We start from the raw sequence: 18552 nt of genomic DNA, 5'->3' as shown, positions 1-18552 counted from the left end.
TTTAGGAAAACATCTTGACTAAAATGATCTTGCTAAATAAGAGACTGATACCCACTTCAGTTTATATGACCCTAGCATATTGGTAAATGAATGACACCCACCCAAAAGACTGAGTGTTCTCATGGAGTGTACTGAGAGGAACGATGCCCTTATCCATAGTCATAAACAGCTGGTTGTCCAGGCAAAACTCCTTCCAAAACTGAACATCACTATAGCTTTTTACCTTTGAGGAAGGTTTGAGGTACAGGCCTAGAGCTAATTTCCTCCTGCAATTGTTTGTTCCCCTATTTTCTTCCCCTGCATGTGGATACCAACAATTGAATCTTTACTTTGAAATGTAGTGCATACACCCAAATTTGTGTCCTTTCCTATACCAGCTGAAGTAGAAATGAGTCCCAGAAGCCACTTAATCAGTCTCCCTTCCTTCCAACAGAATCAACTCTACAATATCCTTCCTGACTGCTGCTTGAACAACCCCAGGTTAAAAACCTCGCAGGACACCCTTCTCAGGAAAGCAGCTAACAACTATCCTTACTGTTAAGGCTTTCCTATGTCTAACCTAAAGGGTTTTGCCTTAGTATGGCTCTTTCATATCTTACAGTATGTGGGAAATTAGCAAGGCATCAAATAGCAGAATTGCAAAAAAATAATAGCACAAACCAGAATAGTACAAGCCTCATAGTTTCTACTAGTTCCTCTGCATGGATGGGTTAGGTTTACATAATACAGTAAATATAATGGCTGTTTTTTTTAAAATGCATTCAGATAACTGGATGCAATACTAAGTTTGAAGTATATTTAGAATACCTCAAGTAAACTGCACATAAATAATATGCATATTTAATGTTAATTATTAATATTCATTCCATATTAATGATAAATAGCACCGTGAAAGCAAGCAGGCATGTGACAGTAGTGCCTCAAAAAGCTGTTTGATAACAGCTGACATGACTGTGATAACTGTTCAGAGTGTCTCATAGCCCTCTACAGAGCCACAGTCTTACGGCCACTCCTGTGACACTTGGCTCAAGACACTTCACTTGTGCTCCAGTTGTACCAGCCATTCTGCTCCTTATCCCAGCAAAGCTTTCACACAAGCAGTGCAAGAAGGGTTGCAAAGGGTGCATCCCTGATGTTTACTGTGTTTTTCTTGTCTAACCTCCCACAAGTCATCTTAGAGCATCTTCACTGTAGCCACAGAAAAAGCCAGAGACCTGCTGGTGCTCTGACATGTTAAATGATAAATTCCCTCCCGGCAGATGGTAAACCTTGGGCTAGGGGCTTACTTCCAGAAATTTAGTTGATAAAAAATTCTGTCCCAGGATGACTTTCCTAGCCCTGCTGTGAAACATTCTCAGGCAGGGAGCGTGGCAGCTCCTGCAGAGCGCGCAGGTCTCTGCGCAGCCAGCGGGACAAGGCTGTTCTGGGGAGCTGCCTGAGCCTGACAGGCACTTCCCGTGCTTTGGCTCCTGCACCCTCCCTGCTCCAGGGATCACTGGCAGGGATCAACAACCAAGGTGGGAGCAGGGAATCAAACAGCAAGGCACAAACCCTTTCCTGATGCAAGGACCATGGAGAAAACAGTTTTGCTCCCTAAGGAACTCCCTATGGGCCTGTCCCACCTCTAGATAGGAGCAGCACTGGGAGTCACCAGGGCAGCCCCAGAGCCGGGCATTTGGCACATCCCTGGGGGGCCTGGCTTTGAGAGGCCCACGGCTGGTCAGGGCTCTGGAGAACTGGAGACCAGCCCTGCTGCAGCACCTTGTCAGCCAGGGGCTGACACAGTGTCCTGGGCAGGGATAGCCAGGACAGGGAACTGAGGAAACAGGAGCTTATTTCTCTCCATCTTGCACCCATGCACTCCTCTGCATTTCTCCCTAGACTGATCTGCCATTCAGCTCTGCGGGGAAGAGTCCAAGGTCAGAGGCATTTCTGTACAGAAAAATCTGCAAATGCCATTTCATACAGCAGAGAAACTGAAAGTTCAGAACACCTGACTGTCTCTTATCTTTGCTTGCTCAAATGCATCATGAACAAGGACCCTTTTTCCTTATTTTTTCTGTGCTTATGTCTACTGTGACTTTTCCTGAATGCGGCTGGGCAGGGAGCTGGAGTGGCACAGGGAAAACTGGCGCAATCGCCTCTTACAGCCCTCAGGAAGAACTTACTCATTTTGTGGAGAATTTCACTGAGCAAAGAGATGAAAAATCTGCTATGACATCTATTAGTACGTGTTTTATTTGGTTTCAAGTAAATGTCAAAACTGACCATAAGAACAAAACAAGCTGGACAATATTTTACATGCACATTGTATAGATTACATAGCTCTACCTTTACCTTGTTTCTTTCGTATTTCTCAGGTGTTATGTCACAGATTATTTTTCTGTCCTAAACTAAGCTTCCCTGTGAAGGAAATCTTGTTCCTTCTCATCTGAGGAGAACACTTCCCACCCAAACCTCTCCTTTCTCCCTGAGAGACATGGTAGTGATCAGCTGCATATGCTGTCACAGGTCACTTGTCAGTGACTGAGATTCACCGACACAAAAGAAATACCAAACAAGTGCAGTGGCAACATACATTTAATTTAAATGAACTGCCAGCAATCAACTGAGTTCAGAGGTAGAAGATAATGTTGTCTGGCAAAATGAAGACAATATGCTGTTTGTCCAATTGTAACTAAGAGTGAAGGGATGTCTGATGTCTTCAGCTTCTGCTCTCCAGCTCATCTGAAACTTAGCTTGTGTTGTTAGCAACTGGATTTTCTAGAAAAAAGAAAAAAGTAGCATCTTTTTGTAAAGGATAAGTTTTTAGGAAATCACAATAACTGAAACTATTTCACCTATAAAACCACTCCAGAATACATGCTTTTGGATATAGTTCCCTTCAATAGCAGTCTTATTTTCCTTGGAAACAACTTTGTTTGACATTAAATTCCTAGAGCAGAAGCTACTGCCCTTTATATTAGGACATGCTGCCCAATCCATGCTGTAATGAGCTATTTTTATACTCTTCCCTCTTCTGACGTAAGGTCATGCCACGTTCTTCCCTGATGAGTTAGCAAACAGCTTCTTAGCACCACCGTCCTCTGTCCTCTGTGCAGCTGTTGCCCAGGTTCTCGTCTTGCTTCTCCTCTGCTTCTGGAGTTTCTGACTGTCAGATTATGCAGATTTGTTCCTTGAGATGCTGTGCTTTTTTTCACAGCAGAGACTGAAACAATACAGTCTTTAGCTGTGTTGCTTCTTGGCTAGAGACACTAGGAGGAGGAATTTGTGTAAAAACAGATCTAAATTGACTGCCTGTTGTGAGAGTGAGGAGACACCTACCTATGTTAAGGTAGGACAGGTCCCTTTGGACAATTACAGAAAATGTTTTCCTTTCCTCTTCCCCTGCGATCAAACCGCCATGTATGACAACACATCCAGGGACAGAGTGCTCAGTAAATGATAAAGAAAGCAGTGCAACCTCTCAACCCTCTGCAAAACTTGCAGATTTTGGGACTTGCAAATGCCTTTTTAAAATTTAGCCTTACATTTGCAAATTCAATGCATACTTAGGTACCCTGGGAAAGAGACCTTGATGTTCAGAGACATTGTGCAAATGTGATTTGTATTCTGCAGCGAGGCTTCACATTAACAATGCAAAACGAGCCCAGAAATTAATTTAGCTGTCCATCTTGGGAATCCTTCCAGAAAGCATATTAGCTTTTATCACTCTTTTCACAGGGAGATAAACTGTTGCTCATGTTTGAAAAATATCTTGTCTTTCAGCAACCTTCTTCTACTGTTAGAAGAAGGGAGAAAAGAGGGTTGCTACTAAAGCAGCATCTATACTTTTGTTCACAGTCAAGGGTGTTTGGTATTGCTATGATAATATGTCTGGCAAATAGAGTGTGCAGTTGGATCAGAACACTATTTAAAATTCAACAGCTCATCTGTGTGGCTTGTTCAACAAATTGCTGCTCACACTGAGCAAAAACCAGGCGTCTTCACCCACTTTCACAGTACACACTTTTAGTGGTCAGATTAGCAATTTATCTATGTACATCTTAAGCAAAAAGTAATAGATAAGCTACGACCAGATCGTCTTTAGAAAGCTTAGATACCCAGCATCAATAAAAACATCCATAAAAACAGGGCTTTAGGAGTAAAGAACATACATACAAGTGCAGCTTATGCTGGGCAGGGCACAGCCAGCACCTGCATTGCTGTGAACTCTTCCATAACTACATCTGCTTTTGGGTATTTTTGTCACCTTAACTGCATGAGAACAATTAAGGTGGAAAAGGTCTGTCCATTCACTTATCTTCTGAAGATGTGGGAATCATTTTGAGGAATGAGAATCCTTTGATTCTCAGGATTCCACCCCTTGCAAATCAAGGTGGAAAAGACTTTATTTGCTTGTTCATGCTGTAATGGTGGTTTAAGAACACGAGCAAGACAAGATTTATAGGTGGGCTTAGTATTTTTCTCTTAGATCAACTATTACAGTTGAAAAATGAGTCAAGTTTTGTGCACACAAGTCTTTCCTTGGGCCTTAAAGCTTGTCTAATTTTTACAGCCATGCCAGCTGTAAAAATAGGTTGGGCCAATGAAAGAAGTAGCAGGAGAATCAAGAGATACACGGGAGTGAGACAGAGCAGGTTGGTTCACACACACTGCAAGACCTTGTTTTTCACTTTGCAGGAAGTCTTTTTGTACAGGCTTAATCAGAATACTAAAATATGACCTAGCTAACAAATTCCATTTTATAATAAATATGCAGAGATCAATATGTTTTATATGGTCCTGGAATTACAGATAATCTAGAAATATTGAAATGTTGTTTAAATTTTTTTTTCATTAATCCTCTAAGAAAAGCAGGACTTGTAGCAGATTCTTATTTTCTCCCTAATGCAACGGATCTCACACAGAAGATACCAAACTGCTGACTGGATTTAATATGAATTTTTTTAAACAAGAACATCTGGTTGAAAGAGGCTAATCCCACAAAATTTTTGTTTAAGAGCAGAACATCATTTTGAACAATTATTTGACTCTTGTACAATAGCTGGTATAAACAAATCAGTTCATATAAAAAAAAAAGATTATATTAAAAGCCACCACCAACATCTGAAAATTATTTAAAAAAATATTTGTATGTTTCAGATTTAAAACCATGATAAACTAGAAAACTTAGTTCACAGGCAAAGGTGAGATTGACAATTCAGCAAATGACTTTAATAATTAATAATTAAACTAGTTAATGATGGTATATTATCTGTACCCCTGCCACGGAGAAAGGTTTTATGAGGAAGGTATAAAATCCTTAATATATTACCTGACATGCCAGATATTTCTGACTATAGATCAAAAACTATAAAGTTATGCAACCTATGTCTTCTAAACCAGTATATAACACAGGCTATCATAACAGAGTGCACCATCCCTGAAGACAAAACAGAGTGAAAAAAATTACAGAAACCCAAATCAGATTAGTAGTCTTAAAATAATCTAATTGTCTACTAAATTGTAAATACTGATAATAAAAACTGCCTGGGTAAGTTAATAATCCTTTATCAAATTCTTCTGGTTTTCAAAGTATTTTTTGTTTATTTGAGTTGTTTGGGTTTTTATCCCTCTCTCTCTCTAGCTCCCCATTTTATAGGACTTTCATATGAGAAATAAAATTAATATCTACGCACTGTTAGTCTTTGTTATTTAGAGTGAGTCTTTTAGTAAAAATGTGAGGGAAAATCAACATAGAAACAAGGTAAGTTTTTGAAGGACCTAGTTAAAAGGTTTACCAGTTTCTGTTATGTACATGTAAGGTTGTTAAACACAGCATGAGTGAAACCACAGACACCGAGTGCATAGTGATTAAATGAAAGAACAGTGATATTTTTAGGGGAGTGATATAGATATTAAATTTTGTAATGCCTTAATGCTTTGAGTTTGAAAGCTTTGCAATCAAGTAATGAAAGAACTTTTAGTCTTGCATCTTTTGAGATAATGAAGTCAAGAGACTTGAAAAATTCATGTTCAACTACTGTTACTCTTTTAATAATGGGAGTGCTGAAAGTACAGTATTATCCAATCAAATAAGATAATGAAAGTCTCCTGAGTATATCCTCTAATGCATCTTACATGTGTAAAGTGGAATCTTTAATGATAAAAACTGCAAGTTTGGTGTTCAGTTAGAAAATGAACTGTTGCATTAGTGCTCTCTCTGATACATAACATCTGCTTAGCTCTTGCCAAGATACTAACACCTGTTAGGGTTTTATTTTCTTTGAAAACTTACTAGGTAATAATACTTGTCCTATGCCTTTCTAGTCTACAAATGTGCATTTATTATAATAAATAACCCCTATACATATTTTTAGGGAATAGCTATTCAATTGCTCTTTTTCATCTGTACAGAATATGCAATGTGGGAAATAATCAATGCATTTGCTCAGAAGCTTTTTCAGCTCTACTGAACTGAAGTAGAAGTAGCAAATGAGGACATTGGATAAAAGACAGCAATCTCTTAAGTGATAATATTGTACAGCTAACCTGGCTTTGGAACTGCAATGAAATAGTGCACTTCTATCCATACATGTCATTGTAAGCAATAAAAATTTGGCCATTGGAATTTACAAAACAGATCCTGAAGAATTAAAAAAGGAGTCAGGCTGGCTTTTGATGTCTTTGTTGACTCTACAGAGAAATTAACAAAAAAAATCATTAAAAAAAAGTAAATTAATATTACAAACAGCAAAATTCACCACTCAGTGAAAAGATAAAAAAAAATATTTCTAACTATTCTGTGTTCTCCAAGGAGAAGATCAAGAGGATGAAAGTCTTGTGCATTGGATATTTGAATCTAGTCCAGAGTAGTAGTTACTTAAACACGGGGTGAAAATTACTCTTGGGGCTGTGAGTGCAGATGATTTTTTTGGGCATATTGATATTTCTAGATGGCTTGTCAGTCTTCTTCTTAAAGATGATGCTTCATTATGTTCTCAGAAATAAAAGCAATGCTCCTTGTGTTGCATTCCAGGAGTGGTATTGTTTGTATACAGGGACAACTCTCATTGGAACAAGGCACTGAAGAATGAATGTGTCAGTGCAAAACAAAATATTTAAATAACTATACTAAGATTTGATGATTCTTCAGTATTAAACTGCATGGTAAAGAATTAAATACATTATAGCTTCTTTGTTTTCTTTTCCTCTATTACATGTCTTAAATTATGGAGAAGTAAAACCTATTTATGTATCCTTACAGATAATGGGACGACCTTTCACAGCCTCACTGTGATATAAATTATTTCCATATAGGGCAGAAGATTTACAGCTGGGATGTGACTGTTTAAGCAAAGTACCTATTACTATTTTAGACTCTCTAGAGAATTCTCATGAGGCTCCAGCTGTCACTTGAGAAAGAACTGGGTCTCCTTCACATCCTGTAACTTTTTTTGCTGGCAAAAAACTGAAATTTTCTAAATGACCCTAATAATTTCTTTTTGGGTAGTTAAATCCTGCCTCTGATGTGTACAGACTGAGACAAGGTGGGTACTAAGGATCTGATACCATTTTTGCTTTGCACTGTAATTGGTTGTCAACAACACTGAAGACTTGCCTCAGTCTGCCCGATGGAGAAGTCTTTGAGCTGGACACCCCATGTGTTACTGGATCTTGTGTCCTAAAGTGCTGAGACTCAGCAACAGTTCTGAATTTGCCATACACAAAATGGAAGAAAGAGTCCCTTCCATTTGCACCAAATCAGACCATGAAAAAAATCACACCTAGTGCCAATTGCCAAATATAAGAAAGTTCTAAAACAGAAGGCTTCTTTGCTGACTATTTATTTTGCCTGCACAGCATCTTGGAGGGGAAAATAATCCTCATGCTTAGCAATTGCTGTGATGGCTGTTAGGTAAGTTCTAGAGGCTGGAGATTACCAAAGCCACATACTGCTGTCTAAAAGGCTTTCACAGCCAAAGCCTGCCAATGGAGAACCTCTCTCCCATAATTTAGCTTGATGTCTTCACAGTCTATGGGAGTCCCTGAGAAAAAACTGGAAGTATGGCCTTTAATAATACAGCAGATCAGTGAAAAGGTTGAGAGCACAAAGGACCCAGAACAAATACAACCTTTATGAGAGCTAGAAATAGGTGTGAGATTCAGCTGCACAGAGAAGGGATATTTTAAATGGATGCTTCATATGTTTTTATTGTAGAATTCACCGAAATACAGAGCACACTGAAAGTGGGGAACAAACCATCCCTTTGGCTAATTATTAGAATGTTAGTTTATTTTAATTTATAATGGATGATTTTTTCCCTTATATTTTTATGTAAGTTTTTTTTTTTTGGTAGCAGTTGAAATCTTGTATTTTGAATATGCATACTGCTTTCCAGGAGAGGGCAGTCCATTCCCAGGATCAGTTGGCTCCCACCATGTTCTTAATCCGAGAAGTGTCCAAAGACAGAAAGTTGTTTTTTTTTTTTTTGGCAGGGCACAACCAAGACCCCAAGATGTGGCTGCATTTCATACAAAGCTGTCTTGGATAAGGAAAACTAAAGGTTCTCCACTGTCTCCCTGAAGAAGAAAGAATGCAAATACGCTACTGGAAGTACATCAGTAACCAGTAATGTGCAAAAAGGAGGCACAGAAGTGGAATGAATGTATAACTACAGCTGTACAAGGGCTAATGAATGCCATATCCAGAACTTTGGGCAGGGAAAAGTTCTCTCTATTACACAGTTATTGTGAGTTTAACAAGGGCAAGTGCCAGATTTTTCATGTGTGACAGGGCAACCCAGGTTGTGTGTACAGACTGTGGAATGAGAAACTGGAGAGAGTGCTGTGGGAAGGGACCCGGGGGTCCTGGTCAGTGGCAAGCGGAACCTGAGTCAGCAGTGCCCTGGCAGCCAGGAGGGCCAGCCCTGTCCTGGGGGGCATCAGGCACAGCATCACCAGCCAGGCAAGGGAGGGGATTGTCCTGCTCTGCTCTGAGCAGGGGCAGCCTCACCTCGAGTGCTGGGGGCAGTGTCGGGTGCCACAATATAAAAATGACATTAAGCCACTAGAGAGTGTCCAAAGGAGGGCCACGAGGATGGTGAAGGGCCTTGAGGGGAAGACTTACGAGGAGCAGCTGAGGTCACTTGGTTCACTGAGTTTGGAAATGACTGAGGGGAGGCCTCATTGTGTTCTTTAACATTCTCACAGGGGGAAGAGGAGGGGCAGGTACAGATCTCTTTTCTATGGTGACCAGTGACAGGACTCAAGGGAATGGCTTGAAACTGAATTGGAGAGATTTAGGTTGGAAATTAGGAAAAGATTTTTCACCCAGAGAGTGACTGGGCACTGGAACAGGCTCTCCAGGGATATGGTCACAGCACTAAGCTTGACAGAGTTCAAGAAACATTTGTACAACACTCTCATGGCCCATGGTGTGAGTCTTGAGGTGTCTTGCACTGGTCCAGGAGTTTGACTCAGTGATCCTGCTGGGTCCCTTTCAACTCAGCATATTCTATGATTCTATGATTCTCTAAGGACATAAAAGCTCTAAACACAGACAGGAGCTAAGACTGAACTTTCATTTAACGTAATTTCGTTCTTCAATTAATTTCATTACTTTTCATATTTTTATGGAACAATGTCAGGTTTTTTTCTGAAAACACAATGTATTGAGTCAGGCTGTGTTTCTTCCCTTACAATCACGCCTGTGCTTCTTCTACTTGTCTCTGCCAGGTATGTGATTCACCCAAGAGAGCTTTGAAGTGTGCTCTGGAGTAAAAAGCAGGGTAGCCACATCAACAAGATACAGCAGCTAAAGTAATTAGCTTTAACAGCGTCTGGAGGAGACACTCCCGAGCTTGTCTGAGATAGTGTGCTCAGGAATGGCATTTCAGGGTACTGACATCCACAGCAGACACTGACTCCTGAGCTAGTGAGGTGCTCAGCAGCAGTTAGTGAGTGCTCTTGTGGCCCTGCATTGTAACCTGCACTGCAGGATGTAATAAATGTAATTTATAAATGTAATAGCATGCAAGGAAGGAGAAGGTGATTTCTTCCACAAAATGTCAAAGGAGTTGATTTTAACCCTTTCAAATTTCAAACTCATGAAATCCATTTGCTCATGCTCCTACACACATGTGGAGCATCTCTTCAGAGGCTGCACCTCTGCAGAGGCCTGGACCTCTGCATCCAAGTGGTGTGCCCAGGATCACTGGTGGGGCACAAGGGATTCTGGCTCCTGAGTCCTCATCATGTCTTCACGGTTATTTTTGGTTTGCAATGGCTAAAAGGTTTTTGGACAGATCTTTCACATAATTTAGGAGTCAGGGATGTAATGGGGCAATCCTTTTCTGCAGCCTGTCTTCCTGATCATTTACAGAAAAAGGAATGGCACAATGGGGTGTGCAGCCATGTAGTTGGAGTGCTATAAAAGGAAGGTCAAGGCACAATACATACCTTTCAGCTCTCACATTTTAGTTGAAGGCTAAAGCATATATCCCCTGAGTAATAATCTAAGAATTGAACTGTAAAGACTAATAGAATATTTTGATTTTCTTGGATAATCAAACAGAAACTTGAAATACAGTCATAAACAATAGTACAGCAAATCAGTGAATATATTGACAGGATCAAATTATTAGAAAAATAAACTTCTAAGAGCAGTGTACTTTCTACAGGCTTGTAATAAGGACAGAAAAAGATAATCATTGTCAGTGGGCTAGGATGAAAATCTTCATACTACAGACATGAAGAGCAGAGGAATTCATTGCCAGGGAAGCGTACATGTTGTTTTTATTAGGAAGGCACTATTAGATTAGGAATACCTATAAAACTTTGAATTTAATCTCAGTTCACTATTTGATCTGGAAATTATACCTAGATATTTCCTAAATTATTTTTAGTGCATTTGCTATTGCACCATCTACCCACATTACAGTCAAATCCACTTTCTACAAGTTCCTTCACAGTCTGAGACAGGTGCTGAAGGTAAGAGTGTTTGGTAGGCAGGAGGATGTATCCTCCAAAGGGCAACAATGACTGTACCACAGTCTCTGTTTCCTCCTACTCTTCAGTGGTACAGTGTACTGTCTAGGTGGGCAATTATAAATAATTATGCATGTAAATAAGTGTGCATAAAAAAGACTAAGTTTGAGAACTTTTTTATTTTGCAGTACTCAAAGGGAATTTTTGTAAGCTGAATTTTCCTTTTCCCGAGAATTCTACCTTCTTCTTCCCCTTTATTGAGAGTTTTAATCCTGTGAACTTGAGGAAGCACTATGGTTTTCTGGTTTTTTCTGAATTTGCTTTCATTAATCTGTGGTTGTGCCTTGTGACATCTGCCTTGCCCTAGCCCACTCTCCAGTCCTAAACCATCTGCCACTCTTGCCAGACCTCAGGTATAATCTGCCACAGTGCCAGGATCACACTTTCTCTTGCTGATTCAGATAATTGCACAAATGACCATCTTCTCCTCAGCAGCCCGTCTCAGAGGGGATCTGTGTCCATGCCCAGAACTGGGTGTACTGCGAACTCCCTCGATAAATAGATGTGGCTTTTCCTTGTACTTCCCTCATCCCAATGCTGGAATGTTTGTGCAATGATCCTAATCCTCCCAGCCCAACTGGCAATGATTTCAGTATTTCAGGATGTCCTTTGTTGAAGAGGGGACAAAGACTACGTCTATCCCAGTAAAGTAAACGTGACCAGAGCCTGGACCTGCACACTATCCCATGATGATGCAAGCTGTTCAAATGTTGGCACATTCCCTGGCATAGCTCTGGCCCATGGTCTCACAGAGTGCCAAGACATAGTTTGGGAGCTGACAGAGTCTGGGGGCCTTTTCAGTGAGCAGGGCAACTGTCCACTTCTTTCTTGATAAAACCCAGCAGTGTTGGTAGAGTCTTAACCACCAGCTGTACAAATGTTCTGACTGGAGAAGTAATGCCCCACAACATAGCATTCCTGCTTATTGACATTCATGAGAACATCTATGCAACTGTATAAACAAATTCTCTTTTTTTCCCCTTTGAATTCCCATTTAAACTGAACCACTTCTTTCATAAGTAGGATTTTACCATAAAAGTAAAAAGATTCTCTTTTTCTTTATCAGAAATTGAGAAAACAAAAGGTAAGACCTGTGTAATTTTTAGTTTGAAGGACATATGAACACATATGCATGTGAATTTGAGTGAGGACTCCCAATCAACAATAGTTATAATGAATTCAGTGAGCATTTCCCCACATAAGAGTTTGCACTGTGATGACTGGATAGGACAGCAATCACTGGGTGGGACAGTGAGGGGAATGATCTTTCTCTCCCCTAGAATTTAAAAGAGCTCAATTAATTTTTGTGTCCTGAGTCAGAACAAGGTCAGGATCTCCAACAGTTTCACAAACAGAATCATTTCATACACACGAAAAATTGTTGATCAGAAAATAGTGATTTAGGATAGAACATAAAATAAGACATGGGTTGTTGGCTGGTTTGAACAGAGATTTATGTGGGAAGAAGTCAGAACACACTGGGAGGATTTGGGGAAAAAAGACTGATGAGAAAGCTGAAAAAGTTAAATTAACAGTATTTGTCTTATCGTTGCCATTACAGTTTACTGCTAATGGTAGCCTTGCTACAAATTGTGGTTACTTTGCTGTATAAAACACAGTCCAGGCCACTGATGAATGACAAGCTGTTCAATTTTTACATTTATTGCTCTCTAAAGCACTTTAAAGGCTATTGCAGTTCTCACAAATATTTATAAAGAGATGCTTTTGAAAAGCAGACAGCTATTTTGCCATATGTCTGAATTGCTGTTCTTCAATATGTTCCTGAAGAGTAATGACAACTCTTAAAATTTCAAGGGCAATTTAAAGGGATCCTCTTCATTTACATTTAGTCCATAATTTGTGAAAAAATGACTGAAGGGTTATATTTAATATTTGGAAACATGATTTTTTTGTAAAAATCCATCACATTCTCCTCTACTTTTAAGCACTGTAAGGCAATTGTGTGGAAAGTAAGAGCAGCTGGCTGACATAAAACAAACAATGCAAACCAAACATACGCATTTGGGAAACCCCTTCCTGTTCTGGTGTGACAATGTGGCATCACCAAGCTCCAGGCTTGCCATTTCTTTCCTGTGAAAGAAACTGACCCGTGGTAATTCAAACTTCTGCATTGACATATCAGCGTGTGTAATGAACAGCAGAAATCAGTCCCTTAGTTTCATTTATTATTTAAATTTAAAAATTCCCCCCTGCCCTCTCAGTATTTAGGAAATAGGTAAAAGTGAGTTAGAAAAAGCAGACAGATTAGTAAGCAGTCACAGGAATGATTGAGAACAGAGACCAGAAGGCATTTTTAAGAGTGTCTGGAACAACTTCATGCAACAGATGGTACTTGGTAGGAGCACTTGCATTTCAATTTCACTTTGGCATGCTGCATTTGTTTGTATGCAAAGCCTACACATACAGCTCAAAAATTTATTGAAATATAATTTTTCATTAGTAAGATGTAGGACATTAATGTCCAGGATTAAAAAAAAAAAAAAATTGTTATCCTTTCTTTTTTTTTCTCTCCTCATTTTCACTTTCCCCCCACCCACATGAAATAAGAAATGTGAAGTCCAGCAGTTTAATTTTACCACATATCTTTAGTTGTGTTCTTTCTGATAAATCCTTATCTTTTCTTACAGGTAAAAGGAAAAGTAGAAGTCTCTAATTTGTCAAACAGCAGACTCAAAATCTTCAGTGTCAGATCCCCCAGTGATCAAAAATCTCTATTTGCTACCCTGAGAAAGATTTGCAGCATGCACACAAGATCAATAAACAATCAGTGGTGCTGAAGAGAGTTTTAGTAGAGACTTTTACATGATCCCACTCCACCAGGCTCAGAACTGTAGCATTAGGGAGATAAATGAGAGGCTGAAAAGAAAAATGTGAAAAGTCAGTTGGAAAAGCAAAACTGGAGAGAGCAGGAAAAAGTGAGAATAAGAGACAAGAAAAAGGTATGATGAGAAGCACTACAGGCTACAGAGAAGTAGAAATACTCTACCCTTAGGAGAAGCCAAACCTAAGTCCTTTCTTCTATGCATAGTAACTGGACTTTATCAAACTACATTTTAGTGATTAATATGAATAAATTCAGTCTTATCTATAAAAATGCTCTAAATTCACATGTAAAAAATTTCAAAATTAAACAAACACAAAAGGATCTGAATGCTGTTTCATATTTAAATATGTCTTGCTCTCATGTTTAAACTCCAGGATGCCACAATAATTCAGTGTGGTGTCAGGACCAGTTGTGAAACACCATGGTCTATTTTCAGTCCCATCAGGTTTCCTGCAGTACTTTTTCTCAAACCACACATGAATGAAAATTTAATCTCTAAAGTTGAAATAGAAAGGAAAATATCATTACAGAATTAGTGAAGCTTTTTTGGTTTTATTTTTTCCAAATGTTTGTGGCTCAGTTCATGCAACCTGAAAGCCAAGAAAATGGATACTCCCCTTGTGGATCTGCTGTGTTTGCCTGAATATTTTTCCATAAGATAAGCTGTCATAAAAAGCTTATCTATCTCTCCATTGCCTGCCCTGGAAGAACCACCAGACACATATCCACAGTTTACAGAGAATTCAACAGTGTCCTCTGTATTTTTTAAATTAGAAAATTATTTATTTATTTACATTATTATTTAATTTTATATTACTGTATGCAACAGTACTCCTCTGTATTTTCGTGCAGCATCAGCTATTTGACTTTTATTGCCTTACCTATTGTTCTAATCTACAAGGTTTAAAAGAGGTTCCCATAAAGAACTGTTGACATTTTTTTGTAATATAGAGAGCAAAGTGATTAAAGAACAGAATTTTCCAGTAACACACATCATACCTATTTGAATCCACCTGAAGAGCAAACAGGCCTTCTTGCATGCTTCTCATATAGTAACATCAACATATTGGCAGAAAAAGGTGCATCAATGTAATGATACTATTTCAGTTTCATTTATCACATACTATCTGTTACCTAACCAAAGAAATCCTGTCTCCATTTAAGAATGTGGTATTTTTTCCAAGTGTGTGTTTTGCCTGAACAAGAACCACAAAACTGGAAGCATATGATACCATTTTAATCAAAATGGGGTGAATTACACAGTGTCTTCAAAGCATATTTGTCTTTCTTTTGTGGTAAGAGATAAAAGTCAGACTGAGAGATATGTGGAGGAAATTATTCACTATAAATTACCTCAGCAAAAAGCAACTGTCTTTGATAATCTATAGTATAGTATTGCTTAAAGTATGCTATTAATGGATATTTCAGAAATGATCACTCATAATATTTAGACAAATATGACAAGATCAAACACTGATGTTCTGGCACAGCACCCTCTTCAGAGTTCTGTCTTTTATGCCTCTATAATATCCAGCCCCCTCCTTTCTTCTTCTTTTTTTTTTCTTTTTTTTTTTTTTCTTTTTTTCACTCTAGGAGATAACTGAAACAAAATACACCACTGATGAATCAGTATCACTTTATATATGCCTTACCTGACATTCTGCACTTGTTATAACATATTCAGCAAATTTCAAACCCTGGTCCTACAGAAACATGCATGTTATTCCACCACCATCAATAAAGCAAAATTAGCAATGTTAACAGAGTACTTATGGAGGGAAACTCATTAAAATTCTATTGTTTTCAACAGGAAGACCCTGTTGAAACCAAGAGAAGAATACACATGAAGGTCAATAGGCTGTTTTGATCAAGCTGTTCTCCTATTTCTGACAGCATGTGACTTTATCTCCAGTTTCCCATGTAGCATTTGCATTAAAATGTTATTTCTTTCATTTGCATTAATGGTGACAAACAGAATAAAGCTCATTCTCCTGGGAGTGGTACAGGGTAACATTGCTGGAATAGGTAGTGAGGAACACAGGAACAGGCAGGGCAAAGACAGAGCCTTTAGCAGTTCATCTGAAGATGGATATTAGCTTAGTGCATAGCAGAGGGCTCTTCCCAAACAATGCCTTGAGACTTTGCACTATGCCATTTTAGATCTCACTTCCAGTTACCTGGGATGCCTTGTTCACAGCAGAGCCATGAGGACAAATATATGCAAAGTTATAAATTAATCAAATGTGATATGAAGGAGGGCCTTGGAAGTATGTAGACAGTGAGGCAGAACACTTCTCTGACAACCCCTTACAGGATTATAAAGCAATGAATTTGTGAGCCATCTGTGACTCTTTGAATCTCTAATCTCAAATTCTATTCTCAAAAATAGTTCCAGTTCAGTTACTAATTCATTTTTTTTTCATAAAGGAATGTGCATTCTAGCTGGCTTAAGCTGAACAGAAGACTATTTGGGTGGGATACATACTCAAGTGGAAGTGAGAATTAATTGAATCTCTAAGCAGCAGCAAGAAAAGGAAAATGTGGCTTAAACACCTGTCTGACAGGGACTTCAAAATGTAAAGAACTGATTTCAAAATATCAGTAATACTTATCATCATGGTTTGAAGCCCATTCTATTATAAGCACAGGAAAATTGATTAGGACAACAACAAAAATAAATGGATCTATTTGTTTTGCAGACACTTCTCTTAGAAAAGAAGCTGGATAATCCAAGATATTTAAGTGGCACAATGTGGGAGGATGGATTGTAGGAGAATAGAGATAGTGCTGAAGGCAATCTCACCCCTGAGGAGTTGCAGCTGTACTAATTACCAAAGAGTAGGAACAGGCCTGCCCTTAATAAGTCACAGCTGTGTCCAATAAGGATGGTCCAATAAGGATGGGTCTTATAAAAGAGTGGGTTAGCTGGTTGAGAGGAGAGCTGGAGTCAGTTGGCTGTGCTGCTGTGAAGAGTAAGGGTCAGGTGTTTGTGTTAGGGACAGTGAGGGTTAGAATGTGCTGCTGTGAGGAGTAAGGGTCAGGTGTTTGTGTTAGGGACAGTGAGGGTTAGAATGTGCTGCTAGGGGCAGAAAGTGTCAGGTGTTTGTGTTAGGGACAGTGAGGGTTAGAATGTGCTGCTAGGGACAGAAAGGGTCAGGTGTTTGTGTTAGGGACAGTGAGGGTTAGAATGTGCTGCTAGGGGCAGAAAGGGTCAGGTGTTTGTGTTAGGGACAGTGAGGGTTAGAATGTGCTGCTAGGGGCAGGAAGGGTCAGGTGTTCGTGTTAGGGACAGGGAGAAGTCAGGCAGTCGTGTGAAAGAAAAGGAGTCAGTGCTGTGAGGCGCTGCCTGTGGGAACTCACAGAGAGAAGGTATGAAAGTCTTACAGTAGATAATAAAGTAACAGTGACAGTCAGTTCCCATCCACTGTTGATTGGTGCCAAGCGCTGACACCAACAACTGGTGGCCCCTAGGGGATGGGTTCTGACAGCACAATACTGCAATAACTGGAAGTAATAAGGATAATCAGATTTAATAACAGTTTTTTAATAACCCAAAGTATACAGAGCACATCCTTGCTATGCTTTATAATTTTTCTATGTATTTGTCACATGGTGTATCTGAATTACTGCAGAATTGTGCAAAATGTATTTAGCTGCTTTTTGCTATATCTTAAAAATGCAGTTGCCACAGCAAAATAGGCTTTTTAATGTTTAAGTGAAAACATACATTTTTGATGCTATACGAAAGCTGATTGTGTACTGTGTTCACTGAACTATTTACCCCAAATGTTCAAAACTCTTACAGAAAAACTAAAAAGCAATATAAATACTTTTTAAATTTTATCATATTACTTAGCATTTTGTAAATGTAGTTACATTTCCCTAAAAAAACAAATCCTCAAGATCTTGGTAACTGTAACTATTTTGGTCCTATTTTTATATGCAGTAAGAAATCTTCACCAACATGCAGTTGTAGAAAAGAGTGAATGTTTTGTGCCTTTACTCATAGTGCTTTTAAAAAGTTTGGATTTCAGAAAAGGAGGATTGAAATTAGGATTGCTAAATTGTGAAGCATTTCTTAGCAACAGATGAGCAGATGAGGAGAAGTTCCACATTTCAGTGGTGGTTAATAGATGTCATCTTAACTGAGATTAAATAGAACTTTGTTTTAGACTTTTAAAAGTCTTATTCTAAGAATGTCAGGGGCACATTAGCATCTAGACTGTATCTATCTACCCTAAAAAACAACTATAAAGGAATAACCAGGGAAGTGACCCTGGATAACAGGGTACCCAAATAGGGCAGCTTCTCTAGCACTACCCCAGCCAGCCATTTTCATACCAGTGTGATTACAGCCTAATTTCTCAAGCCTGATACTACTTTAGTGGTATTTGGATTCTATATCTTAATCCCCTCCTGAAATCATAGAGAATTTTGCAGCAGCTTGTTAGGAGCACGGCACTCATTTTCATGCCTGTGCAAGCACCTCCAAAAGTTATTCCTCAAAGAAAGTTAAATCTGCAGATTATGTTGATAGGTCTTTAATGTGGAATGCAATTACTAATAGTTATACATTAAATCTACATATGACTATTTTCAGAAAATAAATTGATAGTTTAATAAAGACTCTTGATTTTTGTAATTCTCAGTTGTTGTAGGTCTGATGCTCTGGCAGT

This window comes from Vidua chalybeata, chromosome 3, assembly GCF_026979565.1.
Source record: "Vidua chalybeata isolate OUT-0048 chromosome 3, bVidCha1 merged haplotype, whole genome shotgun sequence".
In the NCBI taxonomy this organism is placed as follows: Eukaryota; Metazoa; Chordata; class Aves; order Passeriformes; family Viduidae; genus Vidua; species Vidua chalybeata.
The sequence above is the reverse complement of the archived record's forward strand: the minus strand, read 5'-3'. Positions refer to the sequence as shown.